Raw genomic sequence first — 16,686 nt, forward strand, 5'->3', positions numbered from 1 at the left:
CGACACATTAGGTACAGCACGCGAGTATGCAATCGTACTCGACTTACTATCACAGACAGGTAGACATAATATGTTTGTTTCGTTTATTATTAGTATTTGTAGTAGTTGACGCTTCCAATCGATCCAAATTTGTCCAAAGCATCGACATACGTCAAAGTGGAAAATATTGGCATTTCTATGTTACAAGAAGAGTTTAGTCTATTTGTTCGTAATCACAGCATAGCGGGTCTCGTGAGTTTAGTGCAGCTCGTGTGTCAAGCACGACTTCCTAGTATGCGCACTGCGCACACGCTAGGAAGCTACCCTCATGAATTATTCAATATCAGTCGCGTTGCTCAAGCTGTCATGCAGATGCTGATTCGACTGACTTAACGTTAGTACATATGTCACTCTGGCAGCGATACGGATTCTATAATGAAGATTTTTGTTGTTGATTTGAGAGAGTTGCGTACTCACCGCCAGAGAGGAAGTTGACCGGTTGAAGGTCCTTCACATGTGGTAGTTCCGCTGTTCGAACCTGTTTATTTTTGTTGCGATCCGTTAGTCAGCCAGGTGACGTGCCTACTGTGATCGGATAATTACGCACGTACCTATGGTACTCAATATTTTTTGGTCCCAGGCGCCTATTCGTTTGATATTAGTTTGTTTGAAATAGTTTTACAATTATTTAATTGATTGTACTTGCATAACATTTGCCGTTTAATCGAATCAATTAATTTTCAATATTGCAATTCACATAAATTTGTAATATATTGGAAAAACTAAAACCATCTCACAGCTTTAATTTTTTTATTGTTTTAAGATTAACTTGACACGCGGTTGTATAGAGCCAGACTGTCACAATAGTACGTAGGCATCGCACTCTAATGCTTCAATCATAAAGTAAGTAGTTTTAGTTGCGGTTTATACCTGTATTCCACATCCATATTTATCCTATCTAATGCAAAGGGGATGGATATATTTTTTATTTCTTGATATGTATTTGATGGAAGTGAGTTCACACGATAGAAAAAAAAGAGACGAAGAAGTTTCTTTTTTAATTCTTCCGTCGCTCAATAGCTATGGGAACGCACGATGGAAAATGGAACAACTGCACCATATAGTTTTCATCAAACGAATTCGAAAAAACGTAGGCATCTACTCATTGAATTATGACCAACTTCCTTCCACCTACCAGACATGAATACGTTCGTTCTCGATCTAATTTCCAAAGGCCCACGCAACTAATCTGCACCTTTTCAAGCCTTGATTCAGGTCCCGGCCAGACAGGTCTTCGTTCGCGTAGGAGGCTATGCTTTCCTCGTTTCACTCCGTCACACAGCATAAAATCAATTGAACGGGGCCGGGCCATAATTCTTCCATGGCTTATGGCAGTCTCTTTTGTGCAGCAGCATAGTCGCCTTTCGGCGGTGTGCCGAGGTTCCTTTTATGGGACCTTGGCGACGAACCCGTCGTGCGTCGTCGGTGGGATGCATTTGGGAATGTATTTTATGTTAATTTTCTCCTCTGATTTCTACTGTCGGGTCGTAGAAACGGACCGGCTTCAATCAAGATCGGCATAGAGGAAAGTGCTCGAAAGATATGAAGCTGTTCAAGTATTGACTACCTTCCCTTACTGAACGCGTGAAGCATGCTTTGCTTGCGATCCACCTCGGTCCTCGCGGTGCAGTGGATCACGACTTGCTTTGATTGCGTGGAGAAGTGTTGTAAATCCTCTGCACTCAATGATTGCCACATACAATGTTGTTCGTCGCGATCGCGCTGGTCTGGTATTTGCCCATTTATTAGTGCTATGCTGGGTGTGAGTCGCGGCGAAGGGCGTTGCTAATTGAGATACAATTAATTCATTTGTCGCCATCGACGTCGGAAGCGGGACAGTCACCGTTATCATGACCCAAAAGGGCGGATGATTGCGTGGTGCGAGAGTAGGTGCAATTCAATACGGTCCGTTGATTTCACTTTTATGTTAGTTTTAGAAACGAAAAATAAAATCATCATAAACCCTTTAAGCTTTAAGTTCGATTAGTTTATAAATAGGTATATTTCATCGCTTCAGACCTGGAATCCAACAATTTAAATGCACGATGCGCTGAGCTGCATACGATGCAAAGAAATCCCGTGTGTTGTTGTTATCAATGGCAAACAAAAAAAAACAACATAGGAAATTGTCGGCCCCGTGGATCGGAGCATGCTCTTTTTTTAGTAGCTCCCCAGCTGCGATGCGACGCCACTGACTAACTGCCATGATGAGGACGTTTTAAAGTCAACGGCTACTTTATCTCATTCGCTCACTCACCGGGATGTTCATTCCATCTCATTGATTAAGAATTGCGACTTGTTTTGCAGAGGTACTGCGCGAATCAATTTACCAGTGAATTAACTAATTCACAAATTACGTAACGGTTTCAAAAATGTAATAGATCTTGGTCAAAAAGAGAAAAAATAAACGGTTTAATAGGATTTAAAAAATCAGTGTAGAAATCGGTACGTCATCTATCGATCGCCTCAAAAAGCATTATCGCCAAAACGAGCAAGAACCCGGTGAGCGCTGTTTTGCTCGGTTGCAACGTGTGCCATCCGGACAGTGCGCTGTGGCTCTGTCCCAGAAATAAAAAAATCTTCCATCTATTTTTGTGGAGTAGCGTTGGGTTAGAATATTGCCGGTCACTTACCTGTCGAATGATTCAGTTCGCTCGACCTCGTGTGCAACTTTTTTTTTCTGGGGTGTTACAAAAAATATTAACAGCCGCCATTTGTGGCTAACTGCTATCAGCAGCTTCACCTTTCCGATGATAGTAAGGTCGCCCAAAAGCAAAGCCCTCTCCTAGCACCGCTCGGTGTACCGCTGCGATAGAGTTATTTACGCCACAGCGTAGAAAGATGATCACCTTTCAATTACGTTTTATTTAAATTATGAGTAATGAGGATTATTTTTAAATCCATTTGATTGGCGGAACTTGCAAATATTGAAAAGCTAAATATGAGAAAGTATGCAATCATCTCTGACTCGTATTCATACTATGGCTGCGTTGATTGATTTCATGTGAATGAGGCATAAAAATAATGAAAAACAAAGAATTTCATTCAGTAGGTTAGTTAATTCTTGCAAGGTTAGTTCTAGAGAAAAGAGTGATGAGGGAATGATGTTCTTCGCCACAAAAAAGATTCTCCATCGACCCGAAAATCGCTTTATTTCTTGTCATCGAAACGAAACGTTCAAACTTTGGAAAGCAGTGATCAGTTTTCTACCCACCGAAAAAAAACGCACACAAAACCTTTTTCTATCCTCGAAATACAGTAAAAGGCAACACAAGAAATCATCTAAATATCAGAAACTTTTCCGTTTATGGAGTAAGGTCGTTACTATACTTTCCAAAAATGTTTTCGATGAATGTGTTTGATATCAAAATATTTCACTCGGGAATTTGGATTGCAGATTTTGTCCCCATAATTTTGAAGCCTTTAGCATACTTAGATTAAGTCAGCGCCGGTGGGTGCGGTTGGCCGTGTTGGAAAAGTTCCATTTTTCGCTGCCTATACGGCCACCGGGTCACTTCCGGAACCGTAATGTTTCATAGCAGTGAGGAGAATTTACTCTCAAATTCAATGGTTTGAATGGATTTAGCTTTTCCTAGTGGATTCCTTCAGGGATTACATCCATAAGCAACCGGTTGACCAAATCCCGAAGAGCCCTTTGGCTCTAAAGACTGATACTGGGCAGTAGTAGAGTGGTTTTTGTGTAGGTTTGATATGAATTTGCTCGTTTTATTCATAAAATAAACTTCATGTCGTCCAAAAAAGACCGTTAGGGTCGCATTTGGTCATACGTTATTTTCGATTCCGACCATCGACTTGAGCCAGAAGTGGGTCCAAACTGCCGAAAATTTGAGATTTTCCATTAAAAATAAGTACTTGCCAGTAAAGGAAACACGGTAGAAGCATTAAATAAATATAAAATTTTCCTTAGTTATACAAAACTTCCATTTCCATTGCTTCTACCTCGATTGCTTTATTGGCTCCATGGCGATACACCAAAATATTCATTTCAGATTGGTCCAATAATAGTCTACCACCTAACTCCAGGGGCGGATTTCAACTAAGTTGGATTTTTCCTGATTCGACTAAGTTCGCTAACGATTCCGAACCTCTATCAACATTAGGGTGGCTCAAATTAGTATGGAAAAACTTTTTTAAATTTTTTTTGATGGGCCGCCCTCTTATTCAGCTCTATTTGATGCCCTGATGCTCTGGACAAAATTTCAGCCAAATCGGTCAACGTTTGGGCGGTGCTAAACTCGTTGGAAGTTTATATGCAAAAATGTATGCAGAAACATCCAAAAACAGTTATTTGCAGCTGGACGGCACAATTTACGATCAAGAATCATGATACTAATTCAGATCTTGAAGAATTTAATATAGAATGTTCTGCAAAAAACCGCGAGAAGATTAGATTTCACTCGGCTAAGTTATTAGCATTTCTCTGAAGTGGAGTTTGAGCAAATTTCGTTTCTTTTACCTTTGAAAAGAAATAAATTCACCCCTACAACACTCTAGTAAAATGCTAATATCTTTGTCTAATAACCTCTAATCTTCTCGCGGTTTTCAGTATAACATTCTGTATTTAATTCTAGAAGAACTGAATGAGTATCAAGATTCTAGATTGTAAATTGTGCTGTCCAACTGCAAATCACTGTTTTTGGATGTATCTGCATACATTTTTCCATACAAACTTCCAACGAGTTTAGCACCGCCCAAACGTTGACCGATTTGGCTGAAATTTTGTCCAGAGCATCAGGGCATCAAATAGAGCCGAATAAGAGGGCGGCCCATCAAAAAAATTGTAAAAGTGTTTTTTGAGCCACCCTAATCAACATACTTCAAAACGATTGTATGATAATCGGCAGAAAGCCTCTTCCCAGAAAACCAAACGCCAGAATACATAATTGCCAGGATGTTAAATCTTAGATAAAACGCATATATTTAATAATCTACTTATTGTTCCAAAAATTGCTCTGATCTTGATTTATGATCAATTTATTTGAAGTGAAATACCTATACGAAAGCAAGTTACTCACTCATGATATTTTTGTTCAAATCTTTATTAATGTGAATTTTGGTTTTTAATAAACAGTCCTTCAGCCTCTCACCTAGGCTACTTTTTTCATCAACAAAATTGCCAGACGCTGATGAGATGAGTTGAATTCAAGGGGTTAATGTGCTAATTTATTAAAATATTCGATGTTTAAAAAATCAAAAGGCAAGGTGGTTTGTATTATCACAAAGCGCGTCTGGAAGACCGCTGGAGAACGGGTTGTGGTTTGAAAACCACAAAGCGCGTCTGGAAGACCACTGGGAAATTGTTTGTGGTTTGGTAAATCACAAAGCGCGCCTGGAAGATCTCTGAAAACGGATTATAGTTTGGAAAATCACAAACCGCGTCTTGAAGACCACTGGAAAATGATTTGAGGTTTGGTTAATCACAAAGCGCGTCTTGAAGACCACTGGGAAATTGTTTGTGGTTTGGTAAATCACAAAGTGCGTCTTGAAAACCACTGGGAAATTGTTTTTGGTTTGGTAAATCACAAAGTGCGTCTGGAAGATCTCTGAAAACCGATTATGGTTTAGAAAATCACAAACCGCGCCTTGAAGACCACTGGAAAATGATTTGTGGTTTGGTTAATCACAAAGCGCGTCTGGAATTCCGCTGAAAAACGGATTATGGTTAGGAAAATCACAAACCGCGCCTTGTAGACCACTGGAAAATGATTTGTGGTTTGGTTAATCACAAAGCACGTTTGGAAGACCGCTGAAAAACGGATTGTGGTTTGGAAAACCACAAAGCGCGTCTGGAAGACCACTGGAAAATGGTTTGTGGTTTGGTAAATCACAAAGCGCGTCTGGAAGATCGACAAGCATTCGGAAGACCGCTGAAAAACGGATTGTGGTTTGGAAAATTACGAAGTGCGTCTGGAAGACCGCTGGAAAATGGTTTGTGGTATGAAAAATCACAAACCGCGCCTTGTAGACCACTGGAAAATAATTTGTGGTTTGGTTAATCACAAAGCGCGTTTGGAAGATCTCTGAAAACGAATTATGGTTTGGAAAATCACAAACCGCGCCTTGAAGCCATCCGGAAAATGGTTTGTGGTTTGGTTAATCACAAAGCGCGTCTGGAGGATCGCTGAAAACGGATTATGGTTTGGAAAACCACAAAGCGCGTCTGGAAGACCACTGGAAAATGGTTTGTGGTTTGGTAAATCATAAAGCGCGTTTGAAAGACCGCTGGAAAACGGTTTGTGGTTTGGAAAATCACAAAACGCGTCTGAAAGACCGCTGGAAAACGGATTATGGTTTGGTTAATCACAAAACGCGGCTAGAAGACCGCTGAAAAACGGATTGTGGTTTGGAAAATTACAAAACGCATCTGGAAGACCGCTAAGAAATGGATTTTGGTTTGAAAAATCACAAAGCGCGTCTGTAAGTTTGGTTTGGTTAATCACAAAGCGCATCTGGAAGACCGCTGTAGAACGGATTGTGGTTTGGAAAATCAAAAAGTGCGTTTGAAAGCCCAGTGCAAAATGGATTTTGGTTTGAAAAATCACAATGCGCGTCTGTAAGATGGCTGGAAAATTAGTTGTGGTTTGGTAAATCATAAAGCGCGTTTGAAAGACCGCTGGAAAACGGTTTGTGGTTTGGAAAATCACAAAACGCGTCTGAAAGACCGCTGGAAAACGGATTATGGTTTGGAAAATCACAAAGCGCGTTGTGAAGACCGCTGTAGAACGGATTGTGGTTTGGAAAATCACAAAGCACGTTTAGCAGACCGCTGAAAAACGGATTGTGGTTTGGAAAACCACAAAGCGCGTCTCGAAGACCACTGGAAAATGGTTTGTGGTTAGAACGGATTGTGGTTTGGAAAATCACAAAGCACGTTTGGAAGACCGCTGAAAAACGGATTGTGGTTTGGAAAACCACAAAGCGCGTCCACTGGAAAATGGTTTGTGGTTTGGTAAATCACAAAGCGCGTCTGGAAGATCTCTGAAAACGGATTATAGTTTGGAAAATAATAAACCGCGCCTTGAAGACCACTGGAAAATGATTTGTGGTTTGGTTTATCACAAAGCGCGTCTGGAATTCCACTGAAAAACGGATTGTGGTTTGGAAAACCACAAAGCGCGTCTAAAAGACCACTGGAAAATGGTTTGTGGTTTGGTAAATCATAAAGCGCGTTTGAAAGACCGCTGGAAAACGGTGTGTGGTTTGGAAAATCACAAAACACGTCTGAAAGACAGCTGGAAAACGGATTATGGTTTGGAAAATCACAAAGCGCGTTTGGAAGACCGCTGTAGAACGGATTGTGGTTTGGAAAATCACAAAGCACGTTTGGAAGACCGCTGAAAAACGGATTGTGATTTGGAAAACCACAAAGCGCGTCTCGAAGACCACTGGAAAATGGTTTGTGGTTTGGTAAATCACAAAGCGCGTCTGGAAGATCTCTGAAAACGGATTATGGTTTGGAAAATCACAAACCGCGCCTTGAAGACCACTGGAAAATGATTTGTGGTTTGGTTAATCACAAAGCGCGTCTGGAATTCCGCTGAAAAACGGATTGTGGTTTGGAAAACCACAAAGCGCGTCTGGAAGACCACTGGGAAATTGTTTGTGGTTTGGTAAATCACAAAGCGCGTCTGGAAGATCGCTGAAAACGAATTTTGGCTCGGAAAATTACAAAGTGCGTCGGCACGATCGCTTGAAAACGGATTGTGGTTTGGAAAATCCTAAAGCGCGACTGAAAGACCGCTGGAAAATTGGTTGTGATTTGAAAATCACAAAACGCGTCTGAAAGACCGCTGGAAAACGGAATATGGTTTGGAAAATCACAAAGCGCATCTGGAAGACCGCTGTAGAACGGATTGTGGTTTGGAAAATCAAAAAGTGCGTTTGGAAGCCCAGTGCAAAATGGATTTTGGTTTGAAAAATCACAATGCGCGTCTGTAAGACGGCTGGAAAATTAGTTGTGGTTTGGTTAATCACAAAGCGCGGCTGGAAGACCGCTGAAAAACGGATTGCGGTTCGGAAAATTACAAAACGCATCTGGAAGACCGCTAAAAAATGGATTTTGGTTTGAAAAATCACAGAGCGCGTCTGTAAGTTTGGTTTGGTCAATCACAAAGCGCATCTGGAAGACCGCTGGAAAACGGTTTGGAAAATCACTAAGTGCGTTTGGAAGCCCGGTGCAAAATGGATTGTGGTTTGGAAAATCATAAAGCGCGTCTGGAAGACCGCTAAAAAAGCGGTTTGTGGTTTGGAAAATCACAAAACGCGTCTGGAACACCGCTGAAAATGTATTGTGGTATGGAAAAACACTAAGCGCGTCTGGAAGACTGGTTGTGGATTGAAAAATCAAAAAGGGCGTTTGTAACATTGATTGGAAAAAGACTGCTGAAAATTGATTGGAATACCACAAGACGCGTCTGGGAGACTGCCGAGAATAGAGTTGACGATCTAGAAAATCCCAAGGTGAGTTCTGATTTTGGATAAAACAAAATCAGTTTGATATTAATACACTTGGCGGCTTTAGTGTACATGAGTCTACCAGTTAGGCTAGTTCTAACGAAATCTGAGAGATATGGAGAACTGTCGTATGCAATCTATATGTTTCTTGAGAGATCAATATCATAACACTAGGTACTAAATTTTAAAACGATACACTCTATTGACTTCCATATCGTGGTTCTGCGATTAAAAACCATGTTAAGACAAGTTTATTTTCGAGTTCAGTTTTCGAAGGAATTAATCGGTTTCTCAAATGCAACATGGTCAATGTTCATCGTCGTCTCGCGTAAATAACTTAGGAAAAAATCATTGCGTCCTATATTGAAGGATTTTTTCACTTTTTTTTAGAGAAGAAGGGGAATGTGAGGTTTGAGTAAGTTACTTGCTTATACATTAACATCTCAGGGTGTCAATTGCGTTGTGCGTTGCTTCCGTATTGAGTGGTGTGCCCTTGAAAACACGAGTACTTTTGAATTTGTATTCTGTGAGGATTGTCCTTAAATGGACAAAAAAAAAGCAAAGAGCTAAGATAATGCCTTCTTTCAATCATCGCATCTGCCAGGTATAAGACCAAGTGATTAAATTGTGTATTTTTTTATACATCCCGTATGCCTGGTGGAACAAGCCGAAGGGATGAGGAAATAGTTTATCTAAAAAACACATTTCCAATAATATGAAAGAAAGAGCGATAATCCCTTCATTAAAAAAGTAGTTCCTCCCGGTAATCTCGCCATGTAAAATAAAGAGTGGTATGGGGCAATCAAATTTTATAACACTGCTAATACTCTGCACCATGTTTATCTAAGTTTAAGTCTGCAAAATGGGACATTCCACAAAAGGGCGTTTCGTAAAAAAAAAGTACTCCGCCATAACCCATTATGTAAAAGATAAAATCCATCAAATGTCATACCGCGATTTGCATCAGTTTTGAAAAATTTAATTGCCCCATACCAACCATTTATTACACCTGAACAACGCGTTCCTTTAATGAAGGGATGATCTCCTCTCTTTGCATTACTACAAGTAGACGATTTTTTTATTTAACTACAGTAATATCCAATTTTATCACCACCCCCCCACCCTTGAAAAAAAATATTTTCAATTTTTTAATTTTTGTTTTACAAATATGAATCAGTGTATGCCTTGGGAAGGCGAAATATGTGAAAGTTATTTCATAAAAATCTTTGTTGTTTGCGGTTTTATTTACAAAAATAAAAAGAACGCTAAAATTTTCAAAAAATTTTGGGGTCATAAAATTGGGCCGAAAATTTGATAAAATCGGGGGTAGACAAAATCGGGGAGTGGCAAACTAGGGTCGATTCTGTATGAATACCTCTTCCCTTTGCTTTTTACCGGGCAGATGCGATCAACTAAAGAGGACGTTGTACCGGGCAGATTCATTCACTTATAGAAGGGACTATCTTTTTTCCTATCCTTCTTTTTTTTTATTGAAGAAAGCATTATTTCGTAATTTCGCGACAATTTAATTTAAGTCATGTCATCTCGATACATAATATCTATCAATAATTATGTATTCCATTTCTTGCTTATCAGTAAATTACAAAATTACATGACAAGTCTAATCAATTTCCATTATTTAGTTTTCATTAACGATGATAATGGAAAGAATTAAATTGATTAAACACTGGAGTTTCTCTGCTTTCATATGTAAGCATAAACATGATTCCTGACCCCTTCCTCTCACGTCACTCGTATAAAACATCCAAAGTTGGTATGACATTTGTCACGCTTTTCAAATGTACTACGTGACCTTATTTATAGACGACCGTAAATAATTTTCAGTATGAAAGATTCTCTACATATTTGACCAATACTCAAACTTTATCACAAAGTTTCAACAAATCTTTGGAGAGATCTTCAGGCCCAAGCTTCCTGCATACCGCTAAATAGATTAAAATTGTTCTTGAAGTGTAAAATAGTAAGATAAGGTGCGCTCAATAAAGGTGCCACCAAGGGTCTCGAAATTCCGTAAATCAATCAATGAGCGAGGGCCATCATTTGATTCATGGGTCTAAGTTTGTTTAAATGCTGAAACAGATACGAATAGATGATAAAATCACAGTCTGTGATAAAATAATTTGATTAAGAGGTGAACCAGTCAGTAGCTGGAATCCTGCCTTATAAAATAATTTGATTAAGAGGTGAACCAGTCAGTGGATGGAATCCTACCTAATGTAATAATAATCATATTAATCAATGACTTGACAGCTAGAAACTAGTATGCCACTTTATGTTGAAACATTAATTTCTATTTAAGTTACCTCGAAACAAACACGAATCAGTGATTAGGTAGGTCCACCATTTAGCGCCTCCTGCAGTCAACGTCAACCTGACATCTGATTAAAGAGCGTTTACCACCGAAGCTTACATCTATTGGAACATGCAAACAAAAATTCCAGCCTTTTTCTTTACCACCACCATTTCTCATTCCGTTAAATCGAATAAGCTCAAGATCGAACCTCCAGATTAAAACCGAATCCCCTTTTGGGTTAAGCTGCGTTGTTGCAGTCATTCATTGCTTCCTTCGTAAAAGTGCATTCCTAGCCTAGCTGGATCACAGGGGACTAGAAACCCGTTTCCTAGGCAGCCGAACATTTTATATATATTAATCAAGTGACGGCGGCGACTGCAGGACGGCGACGGCGGCGGTGATGCAACGAACGTGAGAGAAATCCGAAACTCGAAAGGCTCAAAAATGCCAATACCCTAAAAACTTTTTAGTTTAGCCGATTGTCAGCTAACAAGATCAAAAGGGCCATCCATCGTCGTTGCTGTGCACGGTGCGGGTACGATCGATGCGCGATGGTGTGAAGCGCGAAGGGTTTGGGCTAATATTTTCTTTATGGCAACAGTGCTGGCCGAATGGAAATAGACACATTTTTTTCATTCTTCTGAGTAATGTTTAGTTATAGGGTCTGTCTCATTTGAAGAATGAAACGTTTTTTTTATCTTTCAGCCCGAATAAGAATGAAACGTGAAATAAACTTAAAAATGACATTTTAATAATTATCGAAACACTCAAAATCTCAAAACTCATTAACTGAATTGTGTGAATCAATCGTGAGTTGAAACGCACGCAACTCAGCACCTAAAACCCATGGGATGCAATGAAGTTGTAGAATTGGAACTGGCTGGGGATTAAACCCAAGACCGTCTACATGTGAAGCAGAACTGGAAGTCATTAGACCAAATGATCCGTAGACTGGTTATACATGCAGTATGTCATTGAAGTCTTGGAAAATAATTCGGAGTACACAGATAAAATATCAACATCGTGATCCTTTTGTATCATTTTTTGTTGTAGGATGGCTCAAGCGCTATTTAACGCTACGTTTTTTGGTCACGATTTAGTTGCTTTGAAATTTTGGGAATTTCACGCTGCCTAAACGCTGCCAGTTCGTGACCCAGGCGGTAATGGATGCCAATCCCAAGGATAACAAGCTGTTGCTGGACAAATTCTGGTACATATAAAAACCATTCACTTTGATGACAAAGCATGGAAATAGTACTTATTTAAAATTAGACAGTTTTTAGAAAAGTTCGTATAAATCCTTTCCTTCAAGTCTTTGCTGAAGCATACAAAACTGATTCATTTTTTTAACACATGCAGAAATATCTATGGATTTCAAAAAAATCACAAAACTATTGAAGTTTCTTGTTTAAACATTAGCATTAGTATTATTACGGGGTAATTCGTAGATTAGACACTATAGTGATACTCATGCTTTTCCTTCGAAATCCATATTTAGAATGCTCTCAGAAACTAAGAAGGGAAGAGGTCCTTTATCCAGTCTCAAATATAAATAACAAAAGCATGAGGATTACTACTCCTGACCACGCCCATATTTACCGTAAGGAAATGTTGATTTGGTACTTACTTAAGAGAGGCCACAGGCTTAGCAACACCCTCATAAGTACTACGGAGTTGGATATTGGGGAGGGCATCCGTTGGATCAGGATTTTATGCAAAAATATGAAAACGTCGTTTCTATAAATTTACGTATTTCGGGTTGTGCCTGTATTGCACAAAACCGCCGATGTGTAAAAATAATGTTGTTTGTTATTAAGATTTCTAGGCAAAAACCTGATAATATGCATAAGAAAAAAAATATACATTGCATTAGTCACATACATTCTGAAACTCTTACTTTTCATTTTTTACATTTTCAGCTCATACTGAAATGTGATAAAAATAAATAGATAAGTAAAAAATACTTTTCCGTAATGTACAATCACTTTTACTTTACATAAATAATTTTTAATTAGGAATTTGTTTTGAATATTTCCATTTGAAAAGCTTAAAGGTTCTCACCTTTGCCCTTATTATTTTTATACTTCAAATTGGATTTGAGAGTTTTTGTTAAAATTTGAAACCAAACATAAATAATTTTTAATTAGGCATAAGTTTTAAATTTTATAAACAATTTCAATTTGAAAAGCTTAAAGGTTCTCACCTTCGCCCTTATTATTTTTATACCTAAAATTGGATTTAAGAGTTTTTGTTATAATCAGAAACCAAAAAATCAGTCAGCATTCTTCGTCCAGCACTGTACAGAGATTTCAATGCTTGCACCATGGCAACATTACACGCATATGTACCACCATTCCCACCATGCCGAATGACATGCAGCTCTGCAGACCGACCACCAGCTCTCTTCTAAGACTATGTCAGCTAGCCAGTCAGTGCAGCTGGTGATTGTTTGACGACAACTTTCGTTTCGTTTAGGTACGCCCCCGAACCAATATTTGAACTGGTCGCATTAATGCTGCTGGTACAGTGTTTTATGCCACGGGCAGGCATAAATGACACGGCCTCTTGCTGACGTGGTAGACGTCTACCCACGCACGTTTCAATGTTTGCAAACATGCATAGCGATGCTTGTCAACGATATGTTTGCTTTGATGGACAAACCAATGTTATGTTTAACGACTCCAAGGGGGTCCAAGTAGGCATAAAATGTACATATGCAAAATGATACTCACCTCAAATCGCTGTGGAATTTCTTGTGAACGCGAGAAACGCCTGCTTCGGTTCTGATAGATGTAGAAAAATGCGAGGCCGGTTAAATTGGAGGATCCACGAATTGGCAGCACTTTTGATATGTTTCGCCCAACGAATGGCGTTCGATTTGGATCAAATATTTTTACTGCCTGACCCTTGCAATCTCAGTTAGATTCTCCTATTTACGGTGTTCTTTCCTTCTAAAGGGCAGACGCTTGCAGATTTTTTCCTGCTATTTGATTTGCACCGAGTATATTTAGAAAGTTCACAGACCGGCTTTTCACAGTAGTAATCTTATTCGGGACGATTTTTTTTCCACACAGGAAAAGCCGCTAGCTAGCTAGGCTTGCGGGTCGTGTAGAAAGTTTCCCGTTTGCTTGGATTCTTTCTAGACATCAGAAAACAGTACACCACTTAGATTTTCACAAATTGTCGCTACTTGACTACTTTCAAGATTTTTGGACAAAGTTTGACACGTAAAAAGATTTTATGCGGCCTAATCACTACACTTGTGCACAACAAATGGCTTCACCAATTCGAACTTCTAAAGGGTATTCTTCTTAACAAAAGACGTATTTCACTTCATTCTCCAAATCACTTGATTTCTCGCCAAATTAAACCAATTGGCATTATTCTTTTTGTACACTTTACCAAATTGCGTCCCTTATCGAGAGATATTCTCTTCTCATCTCTCACACTTGTTGATAAGACTCTTGATATTGTGTTTGCCGGCGAACCGATAAACAGATTGTGAAACGCATGGGATACTGTGGCACTGGATCGTGAAACTTTGTTGATCTGACGAATAACCGGCGATCCTTCGCCGAATAATTCAAAAAAATTGCAGACTATGACTATACTCCTCAAATACTATCCGCACTGTCCCTGCTTATTGTGGCAACTTGTTAGGTACTAGCATTTAAAAATATGTGATGCCGGATTTAAGCAATATATTAGAGGAACCTTCTTTACTCTCAGCTGGACAGTTGAGTATGAGTATGTCCGTGCGCTTCGACTGTTTATCGAAGACTGAATGCGACCTGCTCCGCGACATGCGGTAATAAATTGAAACGCCACTTGGTCGCGACTGTCGTTGCCGTTGTCGACCGATGCACATATTACTGCCGCACTGCTGCTGGCTGCTCGCAGTGATTCTCTCAATGCTCACTTCTATACCGCAGCGTCGAGCCCTGAGCAGGATTACGAACTAATGAGGTACCGTAAATCAGTGCTAAATTAAATTTAAATTTTCAAATTTTATCAGTGGAATTATATTGTAGAGCTCTGCGAAAGTAAGTTAATCACCATTATGTTTGAATTTATAATAATAAATACGTACCGTTGAGAATGGATTATTTATAAAAGTTCAACAATCTGAATAATTTATTTGAAAAGATGCTTTAAAATGGTTTCATCAATTAATTAAAATATGAAATAAATAGTAGGATTATATAATGTGATTATAATGCTAGTTTTTCAACGCCCCAATGTCAATACCAAAATTATTGATTTATTTAAAAAAAAATGAGAATCGTTATGCTTTTATTTAAAAAATTTATATAAAAAAATTTGAGAATCGTTATGCTTTTCAATATGACAGATAAATATTCAATGGAACGGTATGTTTTTAAATCTAGTTCAAATTATTTCTAAGAATAACTACTGGACAACCTATGGTTATCGAAGGGCAAAACCCATTTTCCTTCTTGTTGGATTTTTTTTCTTTGTGAAATGATTCCGGAAAGCTCCCATTAGCTCTAAAGCCCTATGAGATCGATTATTTTGAAATAACACTCAGTTAAATTAATGGTCTACGTAGTTCGGCAGTGCTGGCAGAATAAACGTTTTTTTCCATACGGTTTGAACACTCAATCTTCGAAGCGTTATAACTTTCTTCGTGGACGTAATGTAATGTGCCACTTGTGCCACTTGGTTTACGATGAACTGAAACCTGTAGTAGTAGAAATGCAAAAATATACGTTCTGCCATAATAATTTCCATGCAAACTTCAAACGCGATGCGGAAAGCGAGGAAGCAACCAATCGGTCCCAAATTTTGCACAGTTGTTCAGGATCCAGAATGGCTTCGGAAAACCATTGATTTGAAAAAATGACCATGACGCCCCACTACTAGAGGCACCAAACCGATTTACAGATGTGCTTTTCTACATCGGCACCAAACCGTGCACTGCCAACGAAGAACGCTTTGCCCACCTATACATCGCCGATTCCTGTTAAAGCGGATGACCTACACATACAAAATAATGCGTGTATGATGCATGGCAAACCGTTCCCGGCTGAAAGTGCACGCGTGGAGAACATGTGGCGGTGCGGCGTTTCGGTATCGTAGAGTAAAATATAACGCGCCCCCATCGCAGCATTTCAGTTGCCTGCCTCATATCACATGCCGCCTATTAAAAATATCTGTCAAATTTGTACAAACCATATGATAAATGCACATAATCCAAATATATATTTGGATAAGAATGACAAGAAATCTATCGAGAGTTTAAATGTTAGGGACAAATTGGATACCTGTGCACAGGTTGCCCATGCGGACAAGACGCCTCTGCAAGGATGTTTATTGGAAAATTGATTTTACGTCCATCTAGATGGGCTTTTTTTTCATTAGCAATTGAGGTTGTGAACAAAACTTACGTTTGAAGGCTAATAACATTATTGTTCGAATATGTCCATGCCATTCTTGAATGGCTGCCATATTTAAACAAATTTTATGAGGAGGAGCGGAATTTCTTGAAACGGTGACCACCTAGCGGTGATAATGCGCACAAATGATGAATTTCCGCAGATATTCTCGAAGATGTTAGCTGACATCTAGTAAAACGGTTATTGCGAATTAATGTCCACTAGAAATGATGTCGGATAAATAACAAGAATTAAAGGATAAATAACGCACAAATAACGAACTATTTTGCTAAAGTTTACGCAAATTATTCTGCCAAGCAATGTATGTTAGATTTTGTATTATTTGTTTCTTGATACGAATTCGAATAATTGTTTTACAAAAGTTTTGCTTTAAAACCGGTCTGCATTGTCTAATTCCTTAATCTCTACATAAGTTTGTCTTGTGATCAATAATTACAACAA

General features: G+C 39.0%; 1 protein-coding gene across 1 annotated transcript in view; it reads right to left on the reverse strand.

Annotated features, from left to right (window-relative positions):
- The window catches only part of LOC134220495 (protein phosphatase 1 regulatory subunit 3A), an 84,470-nt gene extending 69,837 nt beyond the window's left edge, over positions 1–14,633 (reverse strand). Inside the window, exon 1 of the mRNA XM_062699560.1 lies at positions 13,561–14,633. The gene's annotated coding sequence lies outside the window, so the exon portion shown is untranslated. The remainder of the gene's footprint in view (positions 1–13,560) is intronic.
- Positions 14,634–16,686: the final 2,053 nt, after the last annotated feature.

Source organism: Armigeres subalbatus, chromosome 3 (assembly GCF_024139115.2).
Source record: "Armigeres subalbatus isolate Guangzhou_Male chromosome 3, GZ_Asu_2, whole genome shotgun sequence".
Classification (NCBI taxonomy): domain Eukaryota; kingdom Metazoa; phylum Arthropoda; class Insecta; order Diptera; family Culicidae; genus Armigeres; species Armigeres subalbatus.